The sequence below is a fragment of the Gossypium raimondii genome, chromosome 11 (genome assembly GCF_025698545.1).
Source record: "Gossypium raimondii isolate GPD5lz chromosome 11, ASM2569854v1, whole genome shotgun sequence".
In the NCBI taxonomy this organism is placed as follows: domain Eukaryota; kingdom Viridiplantae; phylum Streptophyta; class Magnoliopsida; order Malvales; family Malvaceae; genus Gossypium; species Gossypium raimondii.
The window spans coordinates 28,144,104-28,156,797 of NC_068575.1; positions in this window are offsets into that span (position 1 = coordinate 28,144,104).

A 12,694-nucleotide genomic window follows, 5' to 3' on the forward strand; every position below is an offset into this window, starting at 1 on the left:
AGTAACTAAGGCCTATTTTAGGCCAAAATTCGTAGCATATATGGCTACACCAAATCTAAATTAAGTAGAGTTGAAGTTATAAACGAAAAACATAGTTTAACTGAGAGAAGAAAAGCTAAAATAAACTTTGGTCAAAATAAGAGGCATTCTCCCACAAATCTCCACCTTGATTAGTATTTGAACCAAATCCCTTATCGAGCCCTGTTACGGGCTTAACTAATTCTTCGTTGGATACTTACCAAGTCCACGCAATGCTCGAACTTTGAAACTGGAAGGCTCTTTCTCAACATGTATGCCGGGCTGTGTTATGTGCCAAATTTAAAAATCTAAACATCCCCTTGAATGATCACCTCTCGAACAAAATGATAACGAATGTCTATGTGTTTCATCCTCTCGTGATGCATTAGATCTTTGGTGAAATGTATGACACTTTGACTATCACAATATATGAAAATTGCCCCTTTTTCACTTACCAGTTCACTGAACAGACCCCTTAACCAAATTGCTTCTTTTACTTCTTTTGTGATTATCATGTATTCTGCTTTAATAGTTGAAAAAGACATTGTAGCTTGAAGTGTCATTTTCCAACTAATGACACAATTCTTAAAAGCAAATAGGTAACCTATGAAAGACCCTGTTTGATTTAAGTCTTATGCATAATCAGAATCAACTTGTCTGACTAAACCCTTTAGAGTTCTTCCAAACTCTAAGCACATATTAGAAGTACCTCGTAAATATATAAAAATTCACTTAACTACATGCTAGTGTAACTTACCAGGATTGACCATGTATCGATTAACAACACTAACAACATGTGAAATATTGGGATGACTGCATACCATTGCATACGTCAAACTTCCAATTGCGCTTGAATAAGGTAATTTTGACATGTACCTTTCATCTTCTTCATTCTGTGGGGAATCTGAAATTGAGAGTTTAAAGTGTGCAGCTAAAGGAGTACTTACCAATTTTGCATCTTGCGTCTCAAATCACTCAAGGATTTTCTTGATGTATCTTTTTTGTGATAAAAAAAATTTCCTGAAATGTCTATTTCTCAAATTTTCCATCCCCAAAATTTTCTTTGCTGCACCTATATCCTTCATCTTGAACTTACAGTTAATCATGGTTTTAAGACGATCAATTTTAGATGGATTCTTAGCTGCAATTAACATATCATCAATAGAAAGCAACAAATATATAAAATAACCATCATCAAGGCATTGTAGATAAACACAACAGTCATACTTATTTCGAGAAAAAACCAATACTCAACATAAAGGAGCCAAACTTTTTATACCACAACCAATGAGACTGATTCAAACCATACAAAGACTTTTGCAAGAGACAAACATGATCTTCTTTACGTTCAACTTTGAAGCCTTCTGGTTGTTGCATGTAGATGTGCTCCTCAAGGTTACTGGGAAGGAAAACAATCTTTACATCTAACTTCTCTAACTCAAGATTATTTGATGCAACAAGGGCCAAAAATGCCCAAATGGACCTATGTTTCACTACGAGAGATAAAACATCATGAAAATCAACACCCTCCACTTGAATGTAGCCTTTTGCAACTAGTCTTGCCTTGTACCTAATGTCGTTAGGACTCAAACTTTCGTTCTTTTTAAACACCAATTTGTAACCAACGATTATTTTACCGATGAGTGGTTTAAATAACCTCCAAGTTTTTTTCTTTTGAAGCTATTCCATCTATTCTTTCATTGCAACGAGCCATTTACTATAGAATTGGAGGCTTGAATTGCCTCAAAATAACATGAAGGATTAGTTGAATCAATGCTCTCGGCAATGCTTAGCGCATAAGCAACTAGGTTTCCTTCATAATATTTCTGTCATGTTGTCACGATGTTCTGTGGCTCTTCATCAGGACGAGACTTCTGTTCGTCATGTCATTACGATGTTGGGCTTTTGCTAGGCAGTATGTAGCCCCCTATTTCAGCTTTTGGCTTCACCTTGCTCAAGACACTTTGATTTGTTATGTCTTTAAAAGTAAAAGTCTTTTTTTCTGATCAAAACATGACTGATTCATCAAAAGTAACATCTTTGCTAATAATTATTTTGTTGGATTTTGAACACCAAAACTTAAAATCTTTTGTACCAACAGATTATCCTAGAAAGATGCATTGAGCGATCCTTGGTTTGAGCTTTCCTTGGTTAACTTTAGCATAAGCAGAACAATCAAAAATTCTAAAATTAGAATAAATTGGGAGGATTACCTGACCATATCTCCTCTGGAAATTTACTTTTCAATGCTTGATGAGTAGATCGATTTACCAAATAACTTGCCAGGTTTATGGCTTCAGCCTAAAATTCCTTCCCTAAGCCTACATTAGACAGCATACATTGAGCCTTTTCCACCAATGTTCTATTCATTCTTTTTGCAACTCCATTCTATTGCGGAGTTCCAACAATGGTTCAATGTCTTTTATTTCCTTATTTTTTGTAGAAATCATTAAATTCTGACGAACAGAACTCAAGACCATTATTCGTTCTCAACTACTTCAAAATTTTTTGGTTTGTTTTTCTAACAGTGTCTTCCACTGTTTGAATATTCTGAAGACTTCGCTTTTCTATTTCAAGAAATAAACCTAAAATTTTATGGAGTTATCATCAATAAAATTTAGGAAATATTTATTACCTCTTTTTGAGGTGTTAGAAGATGGATCCCATAAATCGGAATGAATATAATCTAGAGTCCCTTTTGTTCTGTGCATTGTTGAATCAAAACTGACTCGGATTTGTTTCTTGAAAATGCAATGCTCGCAGAAAGCTAACTTACCAAGTCCGATGTCTTTGAGAATACTTCTATTGCATAATACTATCATACCTTTCTCACTCATATAAGCTAGTCGTATGTGCCAAAGTTTGGTTGAATTAGAATCGACAGAGAGAGAGTCGCATCGTGTCGTTACGACGTTAGGTTGATTCTTGTCGCGACGTGGTGACAATTTTGGCTTTTTTTTTGGTAATTGCAGCCACACCAGTAACCGTTGACACTTACGAAATGTATAGGTTGCCTTTTTTCTGTCTTCTCATTACAAAAAGAGCCCCAATGAGAAAATTATAAGACATTTGATTCAATGGCTATCCTACAACCGTTATAATCCAAAATTCCCAATGAGATAAGACTTTTATTTAAATTAGGAACGTACTTGACATCTGATAATGTTTGAATAAATTTTCCGTGCATCCTAATTTGTATTATTCTGATTTCAAATATTTTACATGGAAAGTTATTCCCTATCAGCACAACTCCACCTTCAACTGAACTATACGTGGAGAACCAGTCCCTGTTGGGACACATGTGATAGGAGCCCCCTGAATATAAGATCCATTTGGAAGTAAGATGAGAGCTTTCACTCGTTGACACCAATAAGAAGTCATCACCTCTATCCTCGACTACACTAGCATCAACAACTTCATCTTTCTACTTATCTTTCTTGTCGTCTTCAACATCCATTTTGATTTTATTTTAAAGTTTCCAACATTCTGCCTTAACGTGACCCACTTTTTTTACAATAGCCACAATATTTGTCATGATTTCTTGATTTGGGCCTTGCTTTAGATTTATTTCAATCTATCTTTCTAGTTTGTTGTCTACCTCTTGCAACTAGAAATGGGGCTTACCTGTTAGATTTTTTTTGTTTGGGCTTAACTCATTGTTGAGTTTGTCCTGGCTCAGAAGATTCCTTTTCACATCCTCAACCGAAAGATGATCTCTCCCATAAATCAAAGTTTCACTGAAAGTTTTATAAGAAGAAGGCAAAGAGCATAACAACATAGCTTGATCCTTGTCACTAATCTCTGCTTCGAGATTCTTTAAATTATTAAGAATGGTGACAAACTCGCTGATATGAGTCCTAATAGACTCACCTTTGGCTATTTTGAATGTGTAGAGATATTGTTTTAATACTAACCTGTTGGCCAGAGATTTCGTCATATATAATGTTTCTCGTTTCTTCCATAACGCAAACGCTATTTTCTCCATTAGAACCTCCTATAACAGATTACTTGTGATGCATAATATAATAATGGATAGAGCTTTCTCATCGAGCTCTTCCTATTCTGACTGATCTATATCTGTGGGCTTCTTCCCTATAACGACCTTTTTTCGACTGTTCTGAACCAGTATTGTCATAATCTGAACTTGCTACAAACTAAAATTTACAATTCTGTCGAACCTTTCAATATCGAACCTTGAAGCTGCCATCTCTAAACGGGTTGATTGCAGAAATCAAACTAGCTTTGATACCAGTTTGTAGGAGATAAAATCGAATAAACAACGAACAAAGTGAAGAAAATAAGAATAAAAATGATCAATCACTCAAATTCTACATAAAAAAACTTCTCAAGAGAGGATAAAAAACCACTATCAAAAGGAGATTTCACTATAATAAAGGAGAGTATAAAAGATGGAGAGAATTAAGATAAAAACTAGAAGCCCACAAGAAAATCCCTTTGAAACAAAGAGCAAAATTCTCTCAATCTAAATTTTTGTTGTTGTGTAAAAACTAGAGTAACTAAGGCCTATTTATAGGCTGAAATTTGTAGTATATATGACTAAAACAACTCTAGGTTATTCAAAATTTAAGTAAAAAACTAAAAACAGAGTTTAACTGGGGGAAGAAAAGCCAATATAAACTCTAGTCAAAATAAGAGGCATTCTCCCACATCTAATGTTTCTAAGATCCTAAAAATTGAAGGTTTGAAACCATCTGTTGTATTAGTTGAAGTAATAATTAAGAGGCAAGCTACCAAGAATAGTATTCTAGATAAACAAGATTTATTATATTGACTTCTCTTGAATTCAAATTGTCAAAAAATAGTGAATGAAAAGGGAAAAAAGGCTTATGGAGACTTCTACAACTAGGATAAAATAGAAGAAATTGAATGAAGAAAGGGTTAACAAATTCAAGGTTATATTTGAACAAACTCTTAAGGATAAATATCCTTCTTATTATGTAGTTATCTCTCAAGAACTGAAATAAGTATAAAGTATGCAAGCTTGCACAAGATTGCTTTAAAGAACTAGTGCATTCTCTCTACTTTACCACATTGAACAAGAATTTAGGTGTGTTTATGCATAAGAGGTAACATGATAACTTTTGATCTAGGCACTACAATTATTGACCAAATTATTGCCGACTTAGAATCTAGTTTAGTGCTTCAAATTTTTGTCTTTCTTTTCCCTCATTTACAAAGTTATAATAAAGCAACATTGTGTTAATACTAAGTATGATCATCTTGAATGATCTACTCCCCTAATGATAATATCTGATAAGTGAAAATAGGACAAGCATGTGGGTGATACTGGTCGAACACATGCTAAAGAAAAGGTTGAAGTAGACAAGATTCTCTGGATCATGCTGATCAAAATGTCATATCTAATGTCCAAAAGTTGGTTCACTTCAAAACGTTATTGTTGCTAAGAAGGCTTGAATGATATCTTATGTGGAAAATCATATCAAAATTTTCAAAAATACCAACTAAAGAGATTATTAGAACAAGACAAGTGTCATGACAAAGTGTTGCATATAGCATTACAATATCATGAGAAACACAATGAACAACATCGCTAGTGAAAATAATTTGTTGGTAAAATTTGACTTGTATTTTGTTTTCTTGATTTATTTATCTATATAGTTGCAACAAATATATGATTTATTTGTAATGAAAACTAGATTATTCGAATCCACAAAATATTAAATTTATTCTTTTCTTTTCAAAAGGATATAGATGGAAATAATTTGAAAGATCAGGAATATGATCTGAGAGATATATTTGACATCCTAATCCCTATTATCAAGGGGATGGATTCTATTAGATTAACCATTTTTTTCTCGAAAATATTATTTTAAAGAACAACATCCTGCATTGAAGACATGATTTTGAGTGAGCATAAATAAATTCTTTGAAAAACAGTTTGTTAACTGCATTTGATAATTTTGTTTACTCCTTTATGAATCCATTTGTAACCTTCAGTAATAAAGGTCAGAGTGTTTAAGAGAGTTAACTAATAGTGTGTGACACTAAGGCTATAATAATTATTGGTTTCATTTAGTTGTAAATAAGACATGTGCTATTTACTTGTTAATGGATTCAATCTCTGGGCAATACCCTATAAACATAGGTGTGTTTATTGAGTTGAGTAAACAATATGTGATGTGCTTTTGCATGTTTTAAACTATTGTTTTTAGTCTTACAAATATTGTTTCATAATCAGAGCAATTCATGTAACAATTCATATTTGTTGATGGTAGAAAGTTGGAGGAGATTAGAGAGGTAATTCACCTAGTGGGCCAAGAATCACAAGAGATGGTCTAGGATATGAAGGAGCTTGGTGTTATAATGGAAGGTGGATGGATAGGCAAGTGAATTTGTTGTCCTGGATCTATTAACTTTAGAGATGTATTAAAAGAGACATTTTAGGGCACTTGTCCTCTTTTGTTTGGTAGGTTATTACTTGAGCCGTTAGCCTAAGTCTCCTTATTAGCTCGATGATGCAAATAGATGTGACACAGTTACATGGTATGTCAATGGCAAGTAACAACTATCTTGTCAAACAGAGCCCACAAATTGGTGAAGTGGTTGAGCTTGGTGTGGCATTGCTTCTTAGTGAGGTGTAGTATGTTGGAAAAATTGGTTTAGAAAACAATTATTATAGTTATAGTGAAAGTTTCAAAATTTTTATAAAATTGAGTGCTTTTATAATATTTATTGTAGTAACCCCTAACTAGAAAGATACATGTGCTTTGTGCGAGGCTAACTTTAGTCAATATTGACTTTCAACCGAGTGACGTTCTCCGCTATCCTTACGCCACGAATCACGTCGAGTGTAGGCTCGAACAACAAGAACAAAAAACACAAAAATAAATTATTTACTTTTTTAGTAGGAAAGTAAGTTCTCTCTATAAATTGATAAAACTCGTAATTCGTAGAAAATATAATTCATTCTGTGTAAATAAATTACTACTATTTTCTGACAGAATAATGATGTTTGAATGTTGTGTGTTTAGCTCAGTCGATGCTTTATATGTATAAGGAGAAGTATAAGAGTTTTGGTTGAATAAGGCTTTGATAAACAATATTAATTAAATAGGAAATACAATCCTACTCCAACTAGAGTTTTGGTTGAATAAGTGCTTGTGTTTCCTACTAGGGTTACCCTCATCGTACTTCCTACTAGGGTTACTGATCTTCATACTATTATGAGGACTAATTGGGTTTCTCATGTATTGAGTCTAATTATATATTCATTTTGGAATTTTGACCTATCACTTTATAATTTAATCCAACCCAATATTTATTTTCTATTTCCTAAAATAAATATTATTTAATCAATTAATTAAATTAATTGAATTAATTTATCGATTAAATAATTTTCTCAACCTAATTCTAATTACATTAAAGTCATAACAACTTTACTATATTAGAATCTATGAGAAAATATATTTAATTTTCTTATTCAACAAATCTCATAATGACTAATTAATTTAATTCCATCTTGAACTTCAATTATTTAATTATAATTAATTAAATAAAATTGATGAATCTTAAATTAATTATCAAATCATTTTCGTACATAGTGAGAAAATACATTCACTGCAGATAGTGATTCATGAAATCTATTTTCTTACTTCATCGCTTCTATTCATTTCCATCTATTGGTTCTACATGCAATTCATTTTTTGTTTTCTCGGGCTAGCGAAGGAATCAGTTGGACATATATAATTAGGTATCAAATAATTTATAATTAAGTTTTGGTTTTTTTCCTATTAATTATCAAAATTATTTAGTCACAAAGTCATTCCACTAAAGTATCGTGACTGAGCTTTCCCTTATTATATACCATTATGAAAGTTACGCAATAAGTGCTCATCTAATGACCTTGTCATAAGTGTGTTACCCTTATAGGATATTCTTTATCTCTTTGGGATAAATCTGTTCTTTCAATATGATCCTATATCTCAAAGTAATCATTACATTTTATTTCATAAAAATTTAATTACTATCAAATAGGAATCAAATCATTTATCACAAAGATAAATGACCTGTGACAATGTTTACTTTTCATCTATCATGTAATGTCAATGAGAGGGTATCATTTACCCTTTAGTTTAGCTTTGAATTTCATTATTGTGGAATGATGCTACATACTACAGAAGTCCTAAACTCAATGCACCAACTTTTAGTTCCTTATCTTTTTGAACCCAGACTTTTATTTACATCAAAGTATACGAGTCACACATACGTAGTCCATCTCCTGCTCAGGATAAAGGTATGTCACACTATGAATGTCACAAGTGAACAAATCCACAAACGAATCTAGGATCTATTCTACTTGGGTCATATCTAATGTACTGTTAATCTAGTTAGTCACATCTATGTATCTATCTTCTAGGAGTCATTTGCTCCAATACCCAAGACAATGTATCTCCCCAATGGGACTCGATAGACCAAAAATTAGTCTTTCAAATATTTTTCTCATTTCTGGTTAGACTAAGGAAATGTTTAAATTATCTATTAATACAAGTTGTTTTTCTATATTACAATCCAAACCACGTAATATCGCTTAGTGTTAGTTAAACGTTAGATAATTTGTGAGACAATTTTTTTCTTTCGTTTTGCTTCGCATGCAAAAACCAGTGAGGAAACTATAAAAGGAGATTAATTTAATTAAAGGATATTTTATTAAAAAATTATTCAAAAACCAGTGAGGACCTAACATTTGTGTTAGGTGAGTTTTCTTGTCCTTTCTCAATCGTATTTTTTTATGTTGTGTCTTTTATTTAATGTGCTTTAATGGATGGCCAAGACAAGCGTAAGGGTGGAGATAAGGGTAAAGGTAAGGGTGCTGAGGAAAAGAAAAGTCTTTTAGATGTTTTGATATCAGTGATGCTTTTGAGTGTTTTACCATTGAGGTAGATATGAGAATTTTGTTAGAGTGTAGAAGTCTATAGTTAGATAACTATGAGCTTGATTTTTCAATTTTAACCAAGGAGAAACTATTGAGCATGGTGGGGACTTCAGCCTTTGATAAGGCTTTAGGGTTTTTTTATACCTTTTTTGTGCTTACGATGTTGGATTTTATCTCTAGTTACACCTTTTCTATGTGGGAAGCTAACAAGATGTATATGAGGACTTTGGTAGCATATTTCATTAACTGTAGAAAGCGTGTTGATGAGCCTTCTTTAAGCATCATCCATGACATTTATTTCCTTTCCCCTACTAATCAAAAATACCAAAAGAATGGTTTTTATTCTTTATGGCTCAGTGAGTTGAGAGCCCCGCATTTGATAACAAGAAGAGTAACATGCATTGAAGTAAACAAAAGTATAGTTTGGTAAACCATAAATTTACGGATGATTTTTCATTTTTGTTGAGCTTAGTCTTTCCTTCTACCAAGTGGTGCTAGCTATGTTTCCCATTTGACATCAAATTGGCTTGTAGGCAGGTTGTGCTGGAAAAAATCTAGTTTGAAAATGGTTTTCTTGCACAACAGAAAATAAAAATTTTGAAAACTAACCCGATTTGTGCTATTTATAGTAATAAACCTTAGATCGAATTTGCACTTGTGTTTTTGGATAGATGGATCCTTTTTGTTCCCGGCTTTCAACCAAACTATCTACTTTACTCTTCTCATACCACGAACTACTTTGAGTGCAGACTCAAATGAGTCTAATCAAACACATCACTAGAACTAGTTTTCTTTTCTTTAATGTGAAAACAAAAATCTCTTCTCGAACATCATTCTTGCCAAGGTTATATTTCTTTTTTCAACCTACTCAAGGCCAAACCATTGGGACCTCTTAGAGGTTCTAACCAAGGAGCACGCAAATCTAAAAAAATGCATAGTTTCCCCTCCAAAAATGGCTTCTCCAGTCGAGGACCACATTAGATATTTACCTAACCCAGTAGGCCATTGAGCGGATCCCACGTTAGCCTCAAGACGTTAGAATTTAAATAGAAAAGTAAATGCTTGAGCTTGAGAAGCTTCTGGTCCAGTGGGCTCGTAAAACTCACTAGGATAAATGGTATTATTGAACCAGACAAAGCAACAAGTAATGAAATGAAAAACGAATAAAGCACTTAAACTATAAGACAAGTAAGCCTCTCCCGACCATACAAGTGCACGACGAGCCCATGCAAAAGGTTTGGTTAAGATATGCCAAATTCCACCAAATATACAAATGGAACATAACTATGCATGTCCTCCAGTTTTATCTTCCAAATCATCCGCATTAATTGTCCATCTTTCACCTCCAAAGGGTGATTTTAGTAAATAACCAAATATAATTGACAGAATTGTTATTCAAAAAAATATATTTATTTCTGAGAGAATAAAAGGTTCCTATTTTCAGGTAGAAGAACGATATCTGAAAGTTGTGTAAATAGCCCTGTCGGTCCCATTTATTTGTAGGGAGAGAAGGTAGAACCCTTGTTGAGTTATAGAAGTTTATTTCAACTAGAAAAATGAACTCCTAGTCTAACTAGAAGTATAGGTGGCAGAAACCCTAGTTAATATTACTAGGATTTTCCATTTACCCTTTTAATATGAAGGGATTTTGGGTAACTCCCATACCAGATCCAATTACGAGTACTTCTCGAGCTTTCAACCCAATACTTTACAATTTGATCCAACCTAATATTTTTTTTCTATTTTCCAAATAAACTTCTCAATAGATTTCCAATTAAATAATATTCTCAACCCAATTCTAATTTCGTTAAAATCATGATGACTTTACCGTAAAAGAATCTATGAGAAATAAATTTAATTTTTCTATATTCAACGGTTTACTATGACCAAATGATTTATTTTCATTTGTAAACTTCATTTAATTCGAAAAACATAAATTCAATTTTCAGGTCATTTTCATTTTGTAGAAAACCACATTCATTTTCAAATGATTCCATTTCTCTATTTTCATTATCATTTTGGACAAAACCCTAATCATTTCCAAATGTTTCCATTTCTCCATTTTCATTTTCATTTTGGAGAAAACCATAATAATTTCCAAATGATTCCCTATTTCTCAATTTTCACCATTTCTATTCATTCTGTTCATTTGATTCAACATGCAATTCATTTCTGGTTTCAACGATTTAGCGGAGGGATCGATTGAACATATGCAATTGAGGCTCAAATGATTTATAATTAAGTTCCAACTTTTTGCCTATTAATTCTAAACTCATTTAGTCACGAAGTCATTTCACTATAGTATTGTGATTGAGCTCTCCTCAACAGCATACCATTATGAAAACAACTTGATCACTGCTCTTCCAATGACCATATCCTAAGTGTGTTACCCTCATATGATATCCTTAATCTCTTTGGGATAATATTCATTCTCCGAATATGATCCTATTTTCTTCATGGTAACATTACATCTTCCTTCATGAAAAGCCAATTACTATGAAATAGTAATCAAGTCATTCATCACAAAGACAAACGAACTGCGACCACATTTACTTTTCATCAACCATGTAATGCCAATGTGAGGATATCATTTACTCATATCAAATTCTATGAATTTCATTGTTGTGAATGATGCTACATATTGTAAAAGTCGTATACCCAAAGCACCAGATTTGGGTTCCTTTTCTATTTGAACTTAAGCTTGTACTTCCATCAAAGTGTACAAGTCCTGCATACATAGCCTGTCATCCACTCAGGATTTAGGTATGCCACACTATGAATGTCACAAGTGAATAAATCCATAAATAGATTCAGGATCTATTCTTCTTGGGTTCAGCCTGATGTATTGTCAGTCCAATCAGCCATATCTACCTCTCTATATTTTGAGAGTCCACCACTCCGATGCTCAAGACAAAATATCTCCCCAATTGGACTTGATAAACGACAGATTAGTCTTTCAATCAATTTTTTCATTTTTGATTAGACTAAGGATATGTTTAGGTTTATCTATAATATAAGTTGTCTTTCTATATTACAATCTGACCATATAATACCGCTTAGTATTAGTTTAAACATTAGATAACTAATGAGCAACATTTGCTTTTATTTTGCTTTGTGTGGAAAAGCCATATGAGGACTATCGTACAAAGTATATTAACGTAATCAGTTAACTTAACCAATCTATTTGAAAAAATTACAAGTTTACAAATGAATATACTACACTCAAGGAAAATATCCAATAGTTTCTCACTTTCCCTAGTGAAGTAGATGAGTAACATAATGCATTCCCATGCTCTCCACATATTTTTCAAAACTCCTACCTAGTAAAGTCTTGGTAAACAGGTTCACAAGGTTGTCCTCCGATGTGACCTTAACTATATCCACGATTCTGTCTGCAACATCCTCTCTTATGATATGATACTTCCGATCAATATATTTTGGTCCTGTTATGGTTTCTTGTCTCCTCGGTATTAGTTATTTCCACATTATTGTCACAATACAATATGATAACTTTTCCCATACCATAAACGACTTCAAGATTTGTAAGGAACTTTCAAAGCCATATTACTTCTTTGGGAGCCTCAAAAGCAACCACATATTTAGCCTCTATAGTGTAGTTAGCAATATAGCTCAGTTTTACACTTTTCCACACAATGGACGCACCACCTAGAAAAAAAACACATCCCGATATCGATTTTCTCGTATCCTAATTCATTTGGAATTCAGAATCAATATATCCGATAGGAGTAAGATATCCTCTGG